We start from the raw sequence: 700 nt of genomic DNA, 5'->3' as shown, positions 1-700 counted from the left end.
CGGCAGACTGGGGCCCCAGATTGCCCTTCCTCCCCAGCATCCCCGCAGACTGGGGGGCCATTCCCCCTGGAGTCCCCGGCAGCCCCCCCTTCCTTCCCACCCCAGTGCTGCCCTGGGGCTGAACTAGTTTGGAGGGCACTGGCAGGGGAGGCTGGCTGCACCCCACTGCTAATGCTGCAGCAATCCCTCCATGCTCTGAGCATGCAGGAAGGAAGAGATCCAGAGGGTAACAAAAATTACCCCCTAATCCCTGTAGATCATGCCCAGCATATGGCAGTAATTAGTCTCTGCTGCTTAATCAGGAACATGACTGAGAAGTGTCCCAGATGAGCACTGACCTCACAGTCCCCCGCCAAGGCAATGGCCTGGCCCAGAGACACGGTCCCTGCCTGTGCCAGGGAGGGGTTGGCACCGAGATGCCGGTGCCCCAGCCCGCAGGGAACTCCGAGGGCTCTGCGGGTTTGGGGAAAAGCCTGCGCCTGCCGTGGCCGTGCTATCGGGCAGCGGGGTGGCAGATCACCAGCTCCCTGTGGCAGATGCTCTGTCCACCCTGCGAGCCCAGCCCTGCAGTTCCAGCAGCTCCAGTCCTCTGCCCCAGAAGATCCACAAGAGACCCCACAGACCACAAGGAGAGGGGGGCTGGTGAGGAACGGGGACAGGAGCAACCCGACCCACAGCCCTGCTTAGGCTGGCTCCTGCA

This window comes from Antrostomus carolinensis, unplaced genomic scaffold (genome assembly GCF_000700745.2).
Source record: "Antrostomus carolinensis isolate BGI_N321 unplaced genomic scaffold, ASM70074v2 scaffold38051, whole genome shotgun sequence".
Classification (NCBI taxonomy): Eukaryota; Metazoa; Chordata; class Aves; order Caprimulgiformes; family Caprimulgidae; genus Antrostomus; species Antrostomus carolinensis.
The sequence above is the reverse complement of the archived record's forward strand: the minus strand, read 5'-3'. Positions refer to the sequence as shown.